Raw genomic sequence first — 21,769 nt, forward strand, 5'->3', positions numbered from 1 at the left:
ACATGGTTTTAAACTCCAAGGAGAATTCATTTATCATTACAGAGTCCTACATTAAAGACCATCTTCCTGGGGTAATGTTGGGAGCAATCATTGTGCCCTCTTGTTTTTATCTGAAGTATTCCAAAAGGAGAGTTAGTTAGTCTAAATTAGGCAAGGGAGGTTTTGCCTTGACATTTGGGAGGTCAAATTTCGCCTGTGACTGTCAACCTCTCAGAAGAGGAGATGGCATTTGGAGTAATCCAAAACTCCTGCAGAGTTACATTACTGTGGCAGCCAGATGAGTAAATCTAGGCTGAAGATCTATTGGTTCAATTACTGCTTGGGGTCAGGACATGCCATAAATTATTAGATATGCAAATGGAAAACTCTGACTGTTGATGAAAGAAAGATGGATGGATTTCTTAAATACTCATAATTAGTGCAAAGACTAACTATATAAACTGATGTATAGTTATTTGCTTGTAAAAGACTTCTGTTATTTAATGTTACCTGTGTGCAGGTAAAAATAATTACTTTTTTTTTGTTTTATGTACATGTCATATTTTAAAAATAAACCTAGGAAATCATTTGGAGGTGTTTGGAACTTATGCAATGCCCTTTGATTTTTGGAAGCAGTTTCAGAACAGCTCAGAAGATGGTAATTCTCATTCTGTTCTCACTTGCTGTGGGGTAAATCTGCAGCACTGTCCTGTGTTCTGTGAACATGACACACACTGACAATGGGAGGGGAACCATTCCTTTGCCTGTGGAGGTAGAGTGTGGAAAGAATGCCACAAACTAGCTCAGGTTTGTGTATCTGCTGGAGAGTGAATGAGCTGGCCCACGATAACCTGACCTTATCACAACTCTTTATGAACTCTGTGATGTTTCAAGAGATTTTTGTGGGTAGGAAAATAAAATGCAATTAAGATATTACTCTACCACACCTGTTTTTGCTGTCACTTAAATACATTCTTTATGGTCTCATTTCTCAGTGTGATTAAAGTCAGAAGAACTTACCCCTACTTTAGTCACGTAGGAAATCTACTACATCTATAAAAACTTGTTGAATTTCTCTTGCAGATTCTCTCTTCTGGGAGAGAAGCTTTTACTACATGTAAGACAAAATGATTATGAGAGTGAGAATAACGTGAGCTGTTCAACGCCACCTGCTGCTGCAAGGGGAAATGTATTCCCAGAGGCACCTTGGCTGAGCAGGAGCAGATGCAGAACCACTGGAAACTTGTCCTGCTTGATAGTAAGTTTGCAGAAATACATCACAATGCATGAGGGAATGCACTTTCCCAGAACTGATGCTGACTTTCCCAAGCAGTCTCTGGAAGCCCAGGGAGTTTCTAAAGGATATACAGCATCACCCCCTGGCTGGTAACTTCCAAATAATTTTCATTTCTGTCACTCTGGATAGAATATTTTTCAAAACTACTACAGGCTTTCTGAAAGCTCCTGTACACTGCCTAAATATTAATCTCTTGGCCACAGCTCTTGCTGCCATTATTATTATCTCAATAACAGATATACACATGGTGGGGTTTGAAATCTAGACAGTAAATTAAAAGTTACTCAAGTATTCAAGTGGAGATCAGAAATTACCTCCTGACACGCAGTTTACATAACAGAAAAAAAGGGTAGGAAATACATTTTAGCTATTTATAATAGATACCAGTTTGAGACAGAAATATTATTTGTTTATGCAGGTATAGAACCACCAGAAGCAATGGAAGGTAAAAATCTGCAGCTCACCTCTTGTACCTTTGAGAGCTGTGGAAGCCAGTGATGTTTTGCAGGTAAGAGTGATGTTTGGGGTGGTTGAACTGAGTTGATCTCATTCCAGTGTGATACCAATGTAATTTGGGAACAACCCCTTGAAACCAACAAAACTGTACTGGGAGAATCATAAAATGACAGCAAACAATCAGTTTTTAAATATTTTCCTACAAAATTCTGACAATCATTGTAAGTTTGTAAGAAGGCTACAAGAAACAACTCAATATATATAATTCATAATTTCCATGTAGAAACACTAGCAAAAAGGAAAAATTATAACTTTTAAATTATTCAAAAGATGTTTCATTTAAAATTTTATTGTTAAAAATTATTTTTTAAATATTCATTTTAATCTTATTAGTTCTGCTCTGAATCAATCATGAAAGTATCAAAGTTCAACTAATGTTCCATTAACCAGACAAGGTACTCAAAATTGGATGAAATTTAAGAGAAATACCTGAAAGAAAGAAGAAAAATAAGAAAAGTACAAGCAATAACAAATATCATACCTTAATTTACATTTTTAAAAAAATAATGTATGTGGATGACATAATTAGTAAAAAAGGAATCAAGGAAAAATCTACCTTGGGGAAGTGAAGAACTGAATAAATTCTACTTTTTGTGTGACTTCTAAACAAGTTTAAATTCTTCCTATTGCTGTTCAAGTCTTCGGTGTTCTAATGAACCTGGTCACTTGGTACAGATTTGGGTCTTTTTCTGTAGTCTGAGAGGTTTTAGAAAAGAGTAAAGTTAATTTTACAGAAATATTGCTTTAAACTTGCAAGAAAGAAAGATGTTGTAGAAGCTTAGCAGCATATTTGTATTCTTTAGTGTACTTTATTTCTATACCCCCATTTTCCTGTTGTGACACTAATTTAATAAATTTCTATTAGGTTTGCTATATACAACTGCAATTTTGCAACAATAAAAAAGCATATTTTTCAGTAGCTATAATAATCAGTGGAAGTACAAGTTCTTTACTAAACATTCTGGACTTGCATAAAAATGTGGCTTATTGATTAGCTGGCAAATATTTTTAAATTTTATCATTATTTAATTTCTATGAAATTAAATGGCACAATGGGCCCATTCAACCAACTTTAGTCTCATTCATGTACAGAGATTTTTTTTTAGATGGTGCTCAGGAAGGGAATTCTTTACAGCTCACTCAAAGTACATTTTACTGTCTGGTTCCCTCCCCTCAGTTTGCTTATAGCCAATGACAAATTAATTATAATATATTGGATGTGCTGTCTCTTCTTTTATTGCTTTCTTCTTTACTGCCTTACCAGAAAGTTTGTAGTTAAAACAATTTTTACAGTTTTAAAGAATGGAAGCAAATTCATATTTCTAGAACTTCAGCAAGAAGTAACTATATTTTCAGCAGTTGAATTTTCATTAAAATTTACAAAAGACCTCTCCCTTCACTGATTTATTGTTGCATTAGGTAAAACTACTCAGAGTGTATAAAATACTGTGTTTCTCCACTTGTTGTCTGATCTAACATGTTATCAGTGATTGCAAGTACATTTTATAACCCCAGCTGCTGAATCGAAAAAAAGGTGATACAAGCATCAATCTCCAGGATAAAATCAGAGCTCTTTCTACCACGGTTTGACCTTACTGATGCCTTTGGATAGTCTTACTTGTCTAAGTCCTTGCAACAATTACCAGGGGACGGTGAGAAAATGCAGCTTTAATGGTGCAGATTGAAATTGTTAACAGCGTCAAAGACTCGCACACCAACCCCAGAGATTTCCCAGCACAGGAAAATTTGAGGAAACTCTTGATGCCACTGGAGGAAAGAAATGGAACAAGGCTGCAGACATGAGACACAGATTTTATTTGTACTCTTTATTGTCTGCATCCCTGAACCCCACAGTGTCATTAGCAAATACAAAAAGCTATAAATAAAGGACTTAGACCTCAACATACAGTTAACTCCAGCTGTAGCTGCCAAATCTTATTTATAGCATGAGGAGACACAGTTAATTACAGGTCACAAAAATGTTAATTTCTGTCATAATACAAGTAGTAGTCTAAGAATAAAAAGCTTCTTTTTGGACTAAAATGGTTTCTTCTAATAGAAGTCTGTTAATTTGAAACACCATTTCTGTTTGTAGACTACAGAACAGGCAAAGAAAGGGTAAATATGCCTTATTAATCTATTTCGTGGTCCTAAATATAATAATATTCAAATTAAAATACTAAATTCCATCAATTTTTCCAAAGGCAAATTACTGTAGGCAAATAAAAATTAGAGATGAACAGAAAAGACTATTTTGAGCAGTTTGACTATTTGAGTTTGTAGCTGCTTATTATTAACATTAAATAAATTTTGAATCAGTGTTTTTTAACATGCTAAATCTTCATGACCCAAAAGTGAATAAAAAAGTCTGCCTTATGAACAAACTTAACTGTTTTCCCCGAGCAAAGAATCACCAATCATTTCAATGATTCTGAAGTACATGGGATAAGTATTAAGACAAACATTATGTGAAGGATGGAGTTAATTACGCTGCATATAATCAGACACTGGTCACTCCACAAGTTGTAATTTTTTTTCCCCTTATTTGCATTTAACTTCAAAGGTATTTCAGGAAATGTAAAATAAGATGATCTGAGCAGTTACAAAGATGATACACATTTAACTTCAAAACCCTGTTTCAAACTCTTAAAAATAAATTACACACAATTTCAGGAAATAACACACCATTCTCATGCAACCTGTAATTGTTGCCTCAAAAATAGTAAACTCATTTTTGTAGGGGAAATATCACAATTTAGGGCCACAGTATTCATCTGGCAGGTCTTATAGAGATACAAGGAAATAGTTGGGTAATTTGCATCAATATGCTAATTTAAATTCATAGTAGAGTCTATTTGGTCAAAATGGTCATATGACTGTAACTTCATATGGAAAATTAGCAGACTGTTTGAATTAATATCCAACCCCTACTGTAGAGCAGACAGTCTCTTCAATAAAATGGGGAGGGCTGCTGCCTTCTACAGCTTGTATTTATCATCACAACTTTGGGATTTTTTGAATTTTTTTAAAATTTATTTTATTTTATTTTGGAGTAGGAGCTTCTTTTGAGTTTGAATCCTTAGGACAGGTTTACAATCCCTGTGTATATGAGCATAACAAAAATTCCAGCATCTAGGTCAGTACTGAGCTTACTAAATACTTAACAAACATCTTTTTGTATCCCTTCATGTCAGATTTAATTGTCCATGGTGAAAGGAAATGCTAATCAGAATTCAAGAGAAGTACTCTAAGACATGTATCTTTCCAACCTGGGAAAGGAATGCTCCTGCGAAAAGCATATAAGGAAAAAAGCAAGTTTTCATCTTATTTAAAACATCAAAACAAATTAAATTATTTAAAATTTTCATTATTAACTAATGTATGGCTTTTACACACCAGCTCTATAAGACTGAGTTGCACTGAGGGAAAAGCTCACTTCACAAATACCTTGTTCCTTTCAGAATCTGGCCTGGGAGGATGGTATATGAGAAGTATTAAATCATACACTGCTTTCACAAAGTTATTCTAGTAGCTTTGAAAAAGATCTTTTTTCTATTCTCTGTTCCATGGTTTCCCCAAGTATTCCTAACATCTCTTCACTCTCTGTAGTTGCCCACCACAGCAGCTCCTAGGGGGCTGAGAGAAACAGACTTGCTGTGCACTGGCTTGTGCTGCTTCTTCCCAGCAGCAGCATGCCCAGATAACTCCAGTTTGCCCCACTGACACCAGTGCTGAAAACCAGCAAAGACCTACACCTGCAGCTGGGAAGGTGCCTGCCGGTACCAATACCTTTGGGGTAACTTACACTAGGACAAACCACATCAGAGTCACACCCTGAGCTCTTCCTAAGCTGGTGTCTTCCCTGGGGCTGCTTCCTTCTAGGAACTATTCCTGGCTGCATGCTAGTTAAATTTGTCTAAGTCCAAGTTGGTTGTAAGCACCTCTGAAAGCCTTCCAGGAAAGCCTGGGCCCACTGAAGCCAACAGGAGCTTTCCAGTTGTTTTAAAGGTGTTCTGATGTCCCCAGAAGGAAAAGTTCTTTGCATGCTTCTTAGGTCCACATTTGATCTGCAAAACAGATCCTTTGCAACTGAGAAATCTCTTAATTTGTTTTTGTGTGGTCCTATCTAAACAATGATAATGCAATTCCAACTAAGTATTATTTGCTAGAATTACCTGTCATATGTTAATATTAAAGTTTGTTTTCATAGATGATGTAAGCTTTCATCTGAAAACAGAGACCTTTAAGAAGATTTTCTTCACAAAATGCATTAGGATCTTTGAAAAGCTTTGTAAAAGTGTACATGTAATGTACAAAAACGATGGCAGATTTTGTTTAGAGCAGAGTTGCAAGCAGGAGGCTGGTGGCCCTGCATTTGCAGCAGTGGTGGCTGTGCAGCCGTGCTGGATTGCCCAGCTGGGTGGGGACACAGGAAGGCAAGGTCCTCACCTGGCAGAGCTGACAACTTCAATCAGGGTGACGGCCTAACTCAAAGTGACAGCAGTTCAGAGCGTAGGAAGGGCAGCAGCAAACAGAGATCAGGGAAAAGTGATTTGCAAGGGCACTGCTTTGAAGGGACCCAGATGAGCACAATGTTGCAATACCATAAGGTTGGTCTGTTTGCTTTTTAATTTCAGGAGTGTCAAATTCCAGTGTGACTGCCCAGTTTTCAGCAAAGAACAAGAATTTTGGTTTGGAATGGAAAACAACAGAGCAGGAGGACAGGAAGAGCATCTGGTAGGAAAAGCATAGGGAGGAAGTACCTAGAACAGCAGCATTTTCTCCCAGGCTTGGTTACATCTGTAAAATATCAAAGCATCCTAAATAAAGTGTTTTTGGGCAAGTGCTTGGGAGTGACAGGGATGGGCAGGAATGGCAGCAGTACAAGTGCATACCTATCTTAATGAAGTCTCACACCGTGCTTGCAACAGCCCCTTAGAGAAATCATAGCACACCATTCCTAGAGAGCCAGTTTGGCACAGCCTCTCCTTATGTAGGAAACCACTCCTATGATCTCCTGCAGGTATAGGAGTGAAATTATCTGCTGCAGTAAATTCACAAGTTTAGCATTCCTTGCTACTGTGACCAAAGGTTAATGTTTTGCTGCTTGACTGAATCAAAATCACCAGTCGCCTATTACATATTTTTGTGGTCTTGCTCACACATTTGACTTCAGCAGACTTTGAGTACTCTAATTCCCTGAGTGGTAAATGAAAGCCATGTATGTAAGCGATTAAGTTTTGTGCAGAACAAAGCAATTCCACAAATGGTTTTCTCTTGCAGCTGATTGGGTCATTGAGGGTAGATCCAGGCAGCTTCTGGCTGCAAACATGCTGGGTGACCATCAGCCTGGTGAAAACACAGAGAAGGAGGGACTGCAGCAGTCTGGAACAAATACCTGACTTCAGGGTTACGGCTTCTTTTGGCACAGATGGCTGTGTGCAGCAGATAGCACAACATGTGGTGCTGAGCAGTAGCCATTCCTGACGCAGATGAACACAGAATAAGAACATTAAAGACTTTCAGGGAGAAGAGGAAGGGGTTTGGAATACTATCTCACTTCAATCCACTTCCAAAAATTACAGAAAATTAATACTATTTTTGAAAAAAATTCCAATCCAGATGCTCAATAACACAAAACTTTGCTTTATTTTAAATACTCCATAAGACTTGAATGGAGGCCTCTTTTCAAAAATGAGAGTAAAATCCTGAAATTCTTTATATTGATAGTCTAGTGTATGGCCATGCTCCTACTCAGAGTAGCTAGCTGGATAATTTAGCTATAGCACTGACCTGAACAATGTTACTCTCTTGAAAGTTCACCTTTCTGTCAAGTTGGCAGTGAGTGAATTTGAATGCTTTGACACTGTCCTTGCAAAGTTGTGCCTGAGCAGGGTCATGGAAAGCATCTATGTGGAGCACGGGGTGGAAGTGTTAACCAGAGATGTTCCATTTGAGAGCACAGGGCTGCCAGCTTCCCATTGAACTATAATTTACTATGCAAATGCCAAAATAGAAAGAGCTAAGGTTCTTTACTGAAATTATGGTGACACCATGTTAGTTCTAGAAAACAAAAAATGGGAGTCACTGAGGATGAGGAGGTGCACTGCAAGTGCCAGAAAGCAAGCCTGAAAGGTAGAGGGAGCAGGCTATTCCTCTTTGTTATCGAGTGAAATGACTCCACAAATATGACAATAAATCACTGCAGGAATCAATCTGAGTGGAGGCAACTGCTCCATGCTGATAATGCATCAATCAATATTTAATGTTTACACTTTAATTAATCTGCACGTAGGAAGCATTCTTTCAGTGACAAAAAAGTGATGAGAAATAAAACACCTTTTATATCAAACAGCGACGAATGGCTGCCTATCTGTGAGGCTTTGATTGGGCCCTCAATTGATCATTGCGGCCCCTTTCGATTGCTCCAGTGTGCAATGTCACATTTGGGTATAAAGCAAACACTGTCTCCTGGAGGGAAGGAGGGGGAGCATCTGAATCTGCTTTTGAGTGATTACAACTTAATCAGAACAAAGAAAGACTGATAGCAAGGTGAGTTCTTTGGAAAGACTGGGCAGAAGCAATTACACAAAAAGATTTTCAACATCTGCATCAATGGCACATATCTGAACAGAGTTTACTGTGTATTACAATTATTGATACCTGCTAAGGCTTTGCACAGAAAAACAATTGAGATGTTGACTGGTAAAACTGCCTTCCCTTATCAGAGCTACCAGTGGAGACTGAGAATTGGTCATTTTGTCACTGTTCTGAATGTCAGGGAAGGGCCAGGTGCTGTGTGGACACAGGAGAAGTCACAATTCCTGCCTCAGAGTGTTTTTCCTCACTGCTCTGTTTAACCCTTGTAAACTCTAGTTCCTTCTTTTTAAAGGGCCTGATTCATTGCTCATTGATGTCAACTGAATGACTTCTATTGACTTCGGCAGGCATTGCATTAGTCCATAGGTGAATGGTATTGAAAGGCACAGTGATGAAAGACAAATGAAAAGACAGTGATACCAGACCAGTAATGTTCAATTATTCCCTTAAAAAAAGGAACACTACAGCTGTACATTCTCCATACATAACTAAAGCTTTCCTATGCTTATGTCTAAAACAATTGTCTGAAATGTACAGACTTTTCACATAATAAATGCAATAGTAGCTATTAAAAATACAGAGAGATTAGCACTCTGGAACTTAGCTCAATTAAAAATATTAGAGATCTGAATCCAGATGCAAAATTGTCATAACCTTATAGCCGATACAACCCAGGGAAATTTTATCCTATTTTGTGTTCAAATTTGAGTTATTTCACAAAGCCTGTCATGAAGCTATGATTGGGCAAGGGACCTATGCAAATATCAAATCATTTTAAGCTTTTAAGTAGACCAGCCACTAATTAAAAACAATTACAATTTTGGTTTGTTTTCACTGAAGAACTTTTGTTGTTTTACTAGTAAACAAACAGGAGGATTGCACTTAGGATCCAGTCAAAGCACGTTGCCAAAATGCCTGCCCAGATTTGGGACTTCCCAGTGTAGGGTGCTCTGACTGCTGGCTTAGCCAACACTGGAACAAAACCTGATATGATGTTATGGTATGAAGTAATATACTAGAAGGAATTTGAAAAATAATCCTCACTCCTGTAAGTTTTTATTTCGCTACTACTGGACAATCATTTTCTATGGTTCTCTGAATTTTTCTGGCTATTCCAAAAGTCTAGGGCACTCAGAAACACACCCTGGCATTTTGGAACATCAGGAGCAGCAAAGTATTTCAAACATGAATGACATCATACGAATTCCCTTCATTGGCAAAAAAGTTTTGAAATCCAATATCATACATGGGAGGAAGTGTTCACTGAGGAAATAAAATATGAATATGACATTTAGAATGCAATGGTAGAACTGAAGCTAACTTTTTACTCCTGATGTTTCCTCACCATTCTCACATTTTTCCCACAGAACTTTGTACGTAGATAAACAAAACCCCAAAGATTTCATAATCTTCATAAAAATGGAGACAATGCCTTCTCACCAAAATCTACAAACAGCTTTTCAGCAGATTTACTACATACACACACACCTACACACAGAGTTACGTCTGCAGTTTATCTTTTCCATAAAAACTTCTTCCCCCTTCTGTGCAAATAAGTTGAACAAAATAAAAAAATGAAAGGGCAAAGTCAAAAGAGAGGAATGCTCTATTTTAATGCATGGTCAACTACAAATATTTATAGAAAAGATGAAAACACTACTGTGTGCACTTCAGGGTTGCCCTAGGACAGCTTTAACATGCATAGTTAATGTTTATGGAACAAAAGCAACTTACTGAACATGAAAACTTCATTTTCCTCATGTGCACCCAAAGTAAAGGTAAACTCACTAAAAATCCCCAAAAAACAAAACAAAACACAAAGGGAAAAAAGTCTTGCTAAAATCCTGAAACAACAATGCAAAAGCACTTAATGTTGTCACTCAAAGGCAGAAAAACTGAACAGAAAAAATGGCATTTTCTGATTTTCTGATGATACCTCTTGCTGCACACAGCTGGACTAGCAGCCTAACCTGGAAAGCCCAATCCCAGCCCCCAGAACTCCAGTTTCTGTGGAGCTCCAGAGCTGCACGGGTTGGTTTGCAGCAGCAGCCCTGATGTGCAGGGACACAGGTCACATACTGTGGCTTTGAAACCGCATCCCTGAAACTTCTGGGGACACCAGTCCCTAAGGTTCTTTGCTACCCAGCTGGAACCTTTCCTTTAGCAAAGAAAATATTTCCCAGCCCTGGACCCTCCTGTCAGGGCCACACTACAGCCAGTTCCCAGATGTAATCACTGTCAGTCAAGCCCCAGCACCAGGGCACTCTCCAGCATCACTTCTGCCTACAGCAGCTGGCATTAGCTCAAATACCTTAGTTATATAAATAAGGAGCACCCAGTGAGATCTAAGAGTACCAGTCCCTATTTAGCACCAGAGCTTAGGCTAGTTTTCCATCTCAGCTTGTCACAGCTGTCTGTTGCATAAAAAGAGTCTGAAAAGTACTAAAAAACCCTGTAAGACTAATAATTCATTAAGATGACAAATGAAAAGTAAGTCCTATCGATCAAGAGTAGAACTTCTTGGTTATAAAGGAAGCATATATTATTCTGACAGTATTTTCACAAGATAAGCTGAAGTTACAAAGAAGACAACCAATTTGATTCAAATAACTGTCTCTCCTCAGAAACATTCATGATTGCAGTCATCAGGCAAGCTGGTAGGGTAGTATTACTACTCCCATTTTGAAAAATTTGGATAACTGCATAATATCCAGGAAACAGGACTGTATCACTATCACAGGCTTTCTGACAGCTGATCCTATGGAAAATGGCAAGCAAAGGTCTGACTCCTGCACCACTGAATCCCAGCATTACTGAGTCCCAGCGTGGAAGGATGTGCAATCACACACACAGGTTATCTCTCCTCCATCACCAGCACTGAAAAGCTCAGGGCTTATTACACAGCTAATGAGAACAAACACATTTGCAGCTGGCCTTCCACCACCTGTAGAAGGAGAAAGTCAGCCAAAAGCCTACAAGACTCTCCAGTTGTGATGAATGGATGGAAACCAAAGTGTGGCTCAGATTCAAGTCCTAGACTAGTTACAGCACTGTAATACTGTGCCAACAGACCCATTTAGGAGAGGAGGGCCCAGAGTGAGAGGCAGTCTCTAGTATTCTGTGATGGTAAAATATTTTAGGGCAGGCATCAATTTACCTTGGTTAGTTATGTTCTTAGTTATGCTGTATTTTTGTGCCCAGAGGCCTAATTTATAATTGTAATAATAAAATGTATTATGAAGTATAAGCCAAGCACATGCAGGTTCTAATTCTATTTCCTCTCAAAGGAAAGAGCTAAGCTGTTAAGCTCTGGGTTCTTTCAACATTTCCTATTTGCGACAAACACAAAAATCTGAAATCAGAGATGTACCACTGCAAGGCTTTTACAAAGTTCAGGTAAAGCAAGATAAATGTCTGCCTTTTTTTTTTTTTTAATTCTAAAATGATATTTCTATTTCCTCAGTGTCAGAGCTGTCACAATGCCTCATTCTGCAGGTAAACTGAATTTACAGTTACCAATCCAATTCAGACACTTTCCCCACAAAAGTTACGATCCCAAAGCTTTTAGGGTAGCACTTCTACCTACATTCTTGCAAAGAGAACTTATGGGTCATCTGAGAGACCTTCCCGGTTCCTAAGGATGGGGACAACCTGAATTCTCTTAGGAGAATGGCTTTTACTCTGCCTTGGCTGTAGAACTCAATGAACAGCCCAGCTGTTAATGTTATATTAATTTTGCTCTTGATTGTACATGAGAACTGGAAGAGAATGTTTCATTACCTCCTTCCCTCTTGACTGCAGCACCCTGTGCCAGGCCCCAGCAGGTGGCTGGTCCCAACCCTCCAGGTCCCTCTTACTGGGACACATTTAGAACAGCTGGAAAACAATTTGTGTGTCTGTAAGAACAATGTAATGTTAACAGAAAACTATGTTTAATTATTCAGATTGTCAGTTATTAAAAAATAGGATGCTGAAGAGAAAGTCTTGCAACTGTACCATTAATCTACTGTTTTTTACAGTATATAGTATATATACTGTTTATGCTATAAACAGAAGTTTTAATAATTAAAAAAGAAAAATAAAATTACTGTAGTAATTTTCACTCTAGTTTCCAATGATAAATGTTGATATTGACAACACATTAATATTGCTCAGCTTATTTAAATTGAATAAATAATGAGGAAGAGTTAATAAGAATACAACTACCAAACATAATAATGGTCCTTAATCTTATGAAATTGTTCTTTATTCACATGAGCAGTCAGTCTCACTTATGTCAGTGGCCCAAATTTTGCAGCCCTTAATCACATACTGTTACCTTCAGTACTGTTGTTCTCAATTTAGGATCAAAGCCCATAGTTTGCTGGGGCCATGCTTTCAAGGGAGGATTGGGCCCAGACTTTTAATAAGGGGTTTGGTGGCTTACAAAGAGGTGATTAAGATCTTCCTTTGAAAAAACAGAAAAAGTAGAGTTCTTCTTTTGGATTATAACAGCACAGATAGCCGTAGCTTGCGGATTTCAGAGTATTAACTACTAATCCACAAGTGAACTGAAAGGTTTTTGTTTGTTTGTTTTGCTATTACAGTATTTAAACTTGTCAACCTTCAGTTCTCAGTAAGTCATACTTAAGTTTCTTAGCAAAATATTTTATCACATCTCTGTGAGTGTGCCTAAGAGTTTGAGTGATCTTCTGGTTATAGGCAAAACCCAGGGTAGTTTTCTTTGTTTGATTTGGTTTTACTTAACGAATATCTTGTACTTATTTCTGAGAACTCTGACCATGAAGTTTTGGAAACTAAGCCACAATATAAAAGTTTCTCTTTTCCTTAAGTGACATTCAAGTATTGTTGTTTGTCGGCAACAAACAGAAAGTACTTAGTATAATTATTATAGCACCTCAGTAAAAATCAGACTCTAGCCGTAGGTGATTGCAGCTATAAAGTTTCCAGAATAGGAACAATAAGCCCTATGAAACTAATGAAAAAAATCGCCAACTTCCTCACTCCAAAGTCTGATTTTTACAAGGACTCCATTTCTTCCTGGTTGCCAAAAATGAACAGTTTATTTGAATCGAGCTTAGGTCTCCAGGAAAACAATTTTAATGTAAAATTGAATAATGTTGCACCAATGACAGGATAATAAAGTGGTTTCAAAACTGAGCAATATTTAGGTAGTGTGCCCCTCTAATGAAAATGCAGAAATCATATTCTAATGATAGCATAACTAAGATGATAAATATCCAGATATACCCTTTGCTGTACCACTTTACTGTAATCAAATCAATTAGAAATCTAATGACTACTTTGACACAAACAGGTATTTAATATGCTGAAAATGTACCAGATTTCCCCCCTCAAGTATTAGTAAAATCCCCAAGAAAATTAAAATCCAGGTCATAGCTAAATTCCTTTGAAACTGGGATTTAAATAAAAAAAAAAAAAAAAAAAAAAAGAAAAGAAAAAAAAAGAAAAGTTTAGTCACTGTAAGAATTCTTTGTGCTGTTATATTTTTATAAGGTTAAAGCTAAAAATAAGATCAAAATCTTTTTAGAGGCTACATTAAAAAATAGACCAGGTGTGTTCAGAAACCTATCACACATCTGCCTGTTAAACAGATGCCAACCAATAAATTAATTAAAGCTACTCTCCTCTCAAAATAGAAAAGAGGAAAGAGCTGTTAGGGACATTTATGGGGTGATGTTTGCATGACTGACAAGTTTTTCATGCTTGGCCTCTATTGTACAAACCTCTGATACTTCTCAAACATTTTCCAAAAGGAAAATGAAAACCCTGTGAGAAAGAGAATTTTGGAGAATTTAGTAACCTGTTTCTGGGCAGTCAGATTGATGCTAGAGATATGGCATGGCTGTTTATCAGCTGGGAGAAGTGAATTAAGGAAATGAGGTTTCAACAGGGACCTGATGAAAATCCTTGCTAATAACCCCTGCCACTACACTCAGGAAATCAGAGTTTGCATGTGAAATATCTCACTATCCTTTGTATGCTGTACTTCATTGTCACAGCTAGCACTTCAGCTGATCAAGTGAAAAACTTTCTTGTGCTGATCTTAAATCCTACTATACTTATAGAACCTGGAAAAATAAATAGAAAGTCCTTTGAGGAAGAGCAAAGAGTTCTGAAGGGGCAACACAATTCTTCGAAACATAAACTTTTCTTGGACTTTAAGGAAAAACAACATTAATTTCTACATTTCTTCTTCCAATTATACAAATTTATTTTTTTCTGGAAACTACACAATTGCTGCAAAAGGAATTAGTGGATGTAAGGGGTTATTAAACATGGCATTCACCCACTGCTCTTACACAGAAAAGGCAGCTCTGAAAAAACCAAAGCTGATTAATATGAAAGGCAGCTAACCTAAAAACTAAAACTTGAACTGAATGGTGTGTGCTAATCTTTCTCAAATACACTTATGAAAGCTAAATTTGCTGGTATTTGCCATTGCTATGCAGGCTAAGTGTTCATGTGAATGATATCTCCACAGTTCTGAGCAAACCAGTAAAAAATAGAGAGTTTTGTCCTCACTGGTAATTTTCTCAATCTCCTGTTCATCCACAGCTGCCTGAATAGTGAACACTTCACAATCCAGTGTCATTTGTGATAAACTTTGTTAAAAAGCTGCCGTTCATTACTGGTAATTTCCTTAATCCTCAAGTCTCTTGTAAGGAAAATATAGAAATTCTGTGTTATATATTTGCTCTACAGGGTCTACAAAAAAAACCTCAACATGTTAGTCACATTAATAAAATACTCACCAGATCAAACTCTTAATAGCCAGCCTTAGACTCTCCATTGTTTAGTGATGTTTGTTTGCCAGCCTATCTGGAGACACAGGGAAAATCTTAATAGCTCTGGCCAGTCATTAGCAAAGTACTGTGGAGTCCTAATCCCATAAAGATATTAAACTATTTTTCCTTACAATAGCAACAAATGGAGGGAACTCTCATTACTTATTAAGATGTGGTACATTCTTTGCATATTGAGTTTCTTCTTATACTTTGAACTCTTATCCCCCATCACTCTGTTTCTGAGGCTCAGATCAAAGTAGGTCGGCCTTACAGAGCTGCAGATGAGTGGCCGCCTTTCAGAGAATATTAATGCCCTCCTGAAGGGCCCAGCTGGGGAGGAGGTGGATTCCCCTGATGGGAGAGCCCTGCCAGCCCAGCCACACCAGGCCACCACTGGGGACACAGCCCAGCCCCGCGAGGGGAGCTGCTCACCCCAGCTTAACTACGCGGCCCAAATCTCAGAGCAATACTGAGCCCAGGTCTCTTTTAGAACTAGAGAACTGCATAAATCTGAATTCTGGCAGACTGGCACTGAGCAATTTGTTTTATAGCAGGAAAATGTGTGATCAATTTTGTATTTTGCAAAAAAAATTTTGGTCTCTCTGGTTCCCACTTTTGACTTCTCCAGTTTTAGTTTTTACTTCTCCCTACCTCAGCGACTCAAGGGCTGGTGTTGTCAGTGAACTCATGGGCAGCTGGCAAGACAGTGTCCCCCTCCAATCTTCCACCTCCAGCAGGGATCCTGCCATACAGGGTTTCTTTCTTGCCTTCAAATTTGCTTGCAAGACTTTTAAAGGGGAATTACTTTCGAGCTTGTTAAAGGTAAGAGTAAACATGCTAAGTACTGAGACATTCAGTGGGTATCGGAAAAGAAGAAATGTTATATTCATTACAGAGGAAAATCTAGTAATAAAAAGTATTACCTGCATTTATAGCCCTTGTAACCTAATTTTTGTGACAAAGCAAAGAAGTAAAAACATTCCTTTCTGCCTTTCAGTGACCCCTATAAGAAACCCCCCATAGAGTCATTTAGGATAGTAATTTGAGTGAAAATATATGCAGCCTTTACTTTGCTTGCTCTTCTTAAATTAATAACCCTTACTGATAATGAATCTAAAAGTTTCTAAAGGTATTTGCAAAAATGCCCTCAAATTAGTAAGCACTTAAAAGAAATAAAAACTTAAAAGACATTATCCACAACATAAAAGAGTAACAGAACACGGAGCTGTGTTGTTCAAATGTTAACACTGTACATAAAATACTCCTTCAATATACACTGCCAGTAAAAACCAAAGCAAAGCAGGTCATTAAAATGTCAGACTTGGGGCAGAGTGGAAAAAATGCTGTGCTTAAAAGAAACACGTAGACCTTTTATAATTATTTCCCCTTAAAGTTAACTGTTAAAAAAAAAACCCAAACCAACAACAACTGAACCAAAACAAACTAAAATTAACCTCCAAACAAACAACTACAGCAGCATCAGAATACAGTCAACTCTACTCTTAGTCTTGTTCCTAAGCAAACCTAAGGACACTTTTTAAGTTTTTCTGCAGCTGATGTCAGCTTTGTGAAATGTCATCTTCTTTTATCTGTTTTTTCTCAAGCAAAAGCAGAGTGGTGAGTTCAAGCCATTGATGTCCATGTCATGAGTCTGCTACAGCTGAGCAGCAGAAATCTTGGGAGCCCCATGTGCATCTGGAGAATCCTTGGGAAGATGCTGAGGTTCCATGCACAGCCCTGTGCTGACTGATGGACTTTCACATTCACTGTTGGGCTGATGTTCAGTCTCATGCAGGATTGTAGCACTCTGTAAAGAGCTCAGTAGAAAACCTCAGTCCCTTCTCATGTGAACTAAAACTGCCCGCTGGAACTGGCCAAAGATTGTCAGGATAAAGGAGGTGCTGTGGTGGTTACTGGGCAGCTGGAAGGCACGTTAATGACACTTATTTGAATTCACCTTTTCTGCAGTCCAGTGCAGATGAACCAAGACAGCAAAAGAAAAGTCAAAGTCTGTCTCTTCAGACATGAACTACGTTGCCGTACTGAAAATAAAATGTTGTATATTGGTGTCACTTTTTCTACTCCCAAGATTTTTGAGCCAGTAACAAAGACCAATGTCCTTCTGACTCTTCAGAGCTGAAGGTTTCAATTTCCTTACTACTGGAAAAAAGTGCATCATGGCCCCAAAGAAAAAAAAAAATCCATCCCATTAATTTTGTATATTTTCAGCAAAATAATTTGTATATTTTCAACAAAAAAAAATTAATTTTGTATATTTTCTTCTTCAATATTATATATTGACTTCATATGCAGAAAAATATTTTCTGCATATGAAGTCAGTACATAATCTTCACTGAGCTGAGTTCCTAAACTGTGTTCCTAAAGATGGCAATGCCCGAGGAACAGCTCTGTTCAGCAGGTACAATTCCATATTAACTGGGCTAGTGTATATCTGAACAACACCACTGATGCAGTTAATCTTCCAGATTAATTTTGGTTTCACTAAAGTAGTTGGCTCATAAAGCAGAGATAAATTTAATGATCAAAAACCAAAAAAGTTGTACCCTCAGGCAGTGTCTGGGACTCACACTGAAGTCCATGCAGGAATACAGGTAACTTATTTTGTCCTCTAACATCTCTGTAGCTCTGTTCCCTAAAGCTAATAAACACCACTGCTGAAAGTACAGGTTGTCACATTTACAATCAGCAATTAAAACCAACATTCTTCTGGTTTCCATCTGATAAGAGGAGTGCTCAAAGTGGAGAGACAATGGAGAAACACATAATAGCACCAACAAATTCAACTTGTGTTTAACTACTCCTTTTTCTTCAAATCACCTTCTGCAATGCAAATATTTGTAAGTTGGGAAAAAAGCCTGTAATCATGTTTGACACATGTTATACTCAAAATACAAAGACCATGGGAGAAATTTTAACCTTCATACTTATGAAGTTTCTTTTTCTACTTTCTGGCATTTTATGTATTATGATCAAATATACCAGGAGGAGACAGAGTGGAAAATTTTAAATTGGTCAGCAGGAAAACAAGGACATCCTTAGGCAGTTGTGGTTCCATGACTGTTTACAACAGGTCTGCTATGCACAATATTCCTCACTAGGTATGATCACTAATTCTTAGTCATAGGCTTATAGCGGCAATGAAAACAGCAAAAGCATACTGTATATGTATTTTTGACAGCTCTATGATTTTCCTTTGATGATTAAAATGATGAGTAGTACTTTAAAAAGATTAAAATTAGATGCTGGAAAGTTAGTTTCTAGCCACACATAAAGCCTTCAAGCAAAAAGTCAAAATTTCATAAATTTTGAATCAGCAGGGTGACTTTAGAGCACTTCAATACTTCCTATAATTTCATCAAACTATTTTGATCCTGTACCAGGAGCCTAAAGCCAGGCTGAAAGCACTGTGGAACCCCTGGCTTGTGACCTATGGCTTTGATGAAGGCAGCACACCATGACCCTGGAGGGCTGGTACTTATAATGATAGGTTTGAACACTATTTCCTATTGTCTACAAGTATTCAGGTTGATAATCCCAGTTTAAACAGATTTTCTAGCCTCATGACAACTCTGGAAGTTCTAATTTCCTTAAAGATAAGCAAAAATGTAAATTTTACCTGTAATCTTTATGCAAAATCAACCACCATCAACAGTGGGGATTCCAGAGCTTGGAAAGAGGGTTCATATTGTGTTCTTCAACCCAGATAAAAAAAATGAAATAACTTTCTCTGAAAATATTATCTTGCTTGCAGTTATTGTGAGGATGTCAGAAGCTTGTTCTTTACTGATTTATTATATAACTACTGTTACTGTCTTCCTGGCCACAGGCTATAAAGTGGCCAGTTCTTCATTATCAAACTGCCAAAAAAAATGCATTTTGAAAGTGCATATTAAATATTTCAAATGCTTTCTTCAAAAAGTCTCATCATAGATCTTCTGAAAGCATGTGCTATATACCAAGAAAATCCCTTAAAAAATGTGATTTTTCATGAGCATTTGACATTGATTGCTCAGGAGTTTAAAGAAACTGGTATTTACAGAGCACAGGCTCAATTGTCACCCAAATGCAGGCAATCTGCATTGAGCCATTATTTCTCCACACACCTCATTTCTAGATATTGAGCAGGAAAGATAAACCCCCATAAACACCACCTACACACATTAAGAGCACATCATACACATAACATTAAATAACACCCACTCTCCACAAACAACCTTCCTTCAGGGTCCCAGTCTCCTGTAATTCAGCCTGAGTGTGAACTAGAACAAATCATGACCAGCAAGCTACTTTGATGTTCTTATAATATCAGAGGTTTTTTTAGAGAGCTAATCAGCAAAGTCTCTAGGATTCTTCTCCTGAAACTTCAACTTCCCAGAAATCCTTATTCTCATTCTCTATTCTGGTCAACTCTGAAGATTGTAGGCCTATTTTTTTAAATTGATGGCTTGCCTTTTACTCAAACTAGCATTTCTCCTCAAGCAAAGAATCACACCTACCTTGCCAGCAGGTATTGCTCCCCCAGTGCTGCTCACTGTGCTGAAGAAGGGCACACATTCCTATGGCAATGTGGTTAATTCAAACCACAGGCTATTTCAGTCAAGAAAAATGAAACAAAAAGCCAAAAACTGAAACAAAAGGGGGGAAAAAAGAAGGTGACTAAGTATCAGCTATTGGATCAGAGACTGGGCAGGGAAAGCTGCAGCATGGGAAGGCAGTACAAGGCCAAGGCACCTGTGCTCAGTGCCCTTGGAGCCCAGCAGAGCCTGTCTGCCCAGAGCCACCTGTAACCTGTCTGATTTCTCTCCACTGCAGAAAGGGATAGATTAGGAATAGTTCAAATGAACTGGTCAGCCAGTAGAACTGGAGGAATTACAAGCTTCTACCAAAGGATGGTGATAAAATATTTTCAATCAGAACAGCTGCTTTCAGATGTAATATTTGGCGTTAGGAAAAGATGACATGAGCCAACGCGCTACCTGCTGTATTTTAGAAAACGCGCACATGCTCATTTGTGCCAGAGGACATAGTGTATTATATCTCCACATCGAGTTGTTCATCTTTAACTGGCACAGTTATATCTGGAAAATTGGGTGATTCACACCTTTACTTCTCTGTGATAACTCTGTCATTCTGTTACTCCATGCTGGAGACAACCTATCTTACAAAATAGCCCTGGACCCTGCAAGTTGCTCAACACATTTAAATGCTGTGCTGAGATACAGATCTATAGATGCCTTAGAGAGCATTTTCTAAAAACCATAAGGATCTGATTTACCTTCATTAATGCTGTCATTATAGGACTGCAGTTTGAAATCAGTATTTCGAGGCAATGGTTAGAAATCTAGCAGCATTTCTGTATGAGCTGTCATCACCATCTGCACCACCACTGACTTTTTCTTAACTGATCCAGCTGAAAAAGAAAGAAAAAAATTGTTAGATCAGTTTGAGTCCAATTCCCTGTGCCTGTGCAAATGCTTCTCTTGGAACAGGGCAGGAGAAGCAGCAGGGGCCAAAGCTGCTGCAGAAACACAAGTGCAACCACATTCCTCGATATTGGCGTAGGGGGCCAGATTGACTTAGAGTAAAATATCTTTAGGTGCATTCTAGTCTTTTTTATGATCATCAATGTTTTTTTCACATTCCAGATAGAATCCATCCACAGACCTGGTGTTTTTCCGGTGGATTTGTTCACACAATACTTTATGTTGGCAGCTCATTTCTGTCTTAGTCATGTTTTCATTTTTTCTTTTGCAGATGTTTACAATTACTCTTTAAAATGTTTCCATTTTCTCTGATCACTGAATGTGAATGAGGTGACATTTTTAAAAATAATTGTAGCTTTTTCTGGCCAGAAATCATGTTCTTAGATTTAAATAGTCTTTGTCTTTTAAACTGTGGTAAAGGTCTTATATCTTTGTAACAGCAGCATCTGCACTACTTTGCCTGTTCCTTTTTTGACAACATCCAAGTGTTATTTGTCATTATCTGACTGTATCTTCTGTCTGGCAATCAGATGTTTATATGGCTTTTATTTAACCTTAAAGACATGAGGCCTATTCTCCTGGATTTCTGTTGGAAGGACTGCAGAATAAAAAGTACTGCAGCAGCCTGAGCTTCTGAAATGCAGAGGAAGGTTTCTCTGCTTTTCTTTCAATCAAGTTTTTTCCCAATTGTTTTTATTGACTGAAATTTAGATCAAAGTTCTTACAAACAAATGCCTCATTTCCAACACCTGCATGTATATTGCAATGTTTGTAATGCTTCAGTTGCTCTTCAGAACCCCATGTCTGGGAGTCCTCCAAGTTTTTGAGAAAATTCATCTGCTTCTTCTTTTTTCTTCTTTTGTTTTGAAAAATAAGATTTTAATCTGCAGAAAAAGTATAAAAATGTGCCATCAGTTTACCACAAAGGCTTAAACAAGAGAACCACGTAGATATTTAAAAAGATCTTTTTTTTTTCTTTTTTTGATGCAGTCTCGTGACTTTTGGTGTGCTGAGTCATAGTTTTTGCATGCTTGACATCAGCAATACCACAACTGAGAGAAAAT

At 37.7% G+C, this 21,769-nt stretch overlaps 1 long non-coding RNA gene across 1 annotated transcript; it reads right to left on the reverse strand.

Moving 5' to 3' along the window:
• Nucleotides 1–1,737: 1,737 nt before the first annotated feature.
• Nucleotides 1,738–20,590, reverse strand: LOC115948489. Its single transcript, XR_004082317.1, has 3 exons — nucleotides 20,498–20,590; nucleotides 2,349–2,488; nucleotides 1,738–1,882 (listed from the first exon to the last, which is right to left on the reverse strand). It is a non-coding gene; the product is annotated as an uncharacterized LOC115948489 (long non-coding RNA).
• Nucleotides 20,591–21,769: the final 1,179 nt, after the last annotated feature.

This window comes from Geospiza fortis, unplaced genomic scaffold (assembly GCF_000277835.1).
Source record: "Geospiza fortis unplaced genomic scaffold, GeoFor_1.0 scaffold405, whole genome shotgun sequence".
Lineage (NCBI taxonomy): Eukaryota > Metazoa > Chordata > Aves > Passeriformes > Thraupidae > Geospiza > Geospiza fortis.